We start from the raw sequence: 1,151 nt of genomic DNA, 5'->3' as shown, positions 1-1,151 counted from the left end.
ACATCTCCTAGAGAGGGCTAATGAAAAATTGAAGATATAAGAGGATCCTAAAACAAGACGATAAGATCAGTTGGTTTTTTATCTTCTCTCTCCCAGGAATAGCCATTGCCCTCCTCTGTGTTCTAAGGGCTTAAGGGACCTGCCAGCTGTCAGTTCTTTCTTTTAGTCACCAGAGGAAATGACTCTGAATGGTTGTGACCTTTGCACACTGTTGGGTCCATGGGCTCATTCTGTGCCTTCAAAAATATTTGCTGTTTGTCCCACCTGAGACCTGACAAGATAATTCAAGGAATTTAATAATGCCATGATCAGAAAGTAGGTAGAATTAAAAGTATGATAGAAATTTTTTGAAGGTTTCCTCAGCAACTCTCCCAGGCCCTCCTGTGAAAAATCAGGAATGTAAACACAGTTCACAACTGCTTGTGACTGAGCAAGCCAAAGGGAAAAAAATTAGGAGAGAACCTTTAAAAGCACAAGCAGCTGAAAGGTTCCCTTTGCCTAAGCAGCCCCTTCCCTACCCTCCCACCCCACCTCCTCTTCCCATCCCTAAATATTGTTTGTCGAAGACAAATACAAGCCTTAAAACTCTTCTCTAAAAACACTAAAAGCCTTAGCCATCTAAATGATGAAACTTACTAACTTATAATGAATGTTACAAGCCAGTGGGTTTTGCATGATTGTACCTGTCTCATGGCTGAAATTTTAAAAAGAAACTATCAGGTCTCTGATTGTGTCTGTTTATATATGTGTATATATGTCTGTCTCCAGAGGATATTACTAAAATTGGTTTGTAAAGAGCTCTGTTTAATTGGCTGTAAGAAATTAAGCACTTATTTAAATTAAGAAATATAACAAAAAATAACCCAAACGTTTTCAGGTTCTGGGAAAATATTTGGCATTAAAGCTAATTTAAAGAGACATGTCTCTAAAGTTATCAGTATTAATTATAACACTTTTATTCTATCTAGGCTTACAAATTTGTCAGCATGAAAATAACTTAATATGCTGAACATCTCATAATTAATCTAGACCTAATCATTAAGAACTAATGAATTAAATAGGTGTACATGGAATATGGAATAAAAGGGTTTTTGGTGAAGCTTTTTAGTGTAATAACCACATGTGTTATGGTATATATACTTAAAAATAGT

The sequence above is a fragment of the Desmodus rotundus genome, chromosome 2, assembly GCF_022682495.2.
Source record: "Desmodus rotundus isolate HL8 chromosome 2, HLdesRot8A.1, whole genome shotgun sequence".
NCBI classification, from domain to species: Eukaryota; Metazoa; Chordata; class Mammalia; order Chiroptera; family Phyllostomidae; genus Desmodus; species Desmodus rotundus.
Note: the sequence above shows the minus strand (reverse complement) of the source record.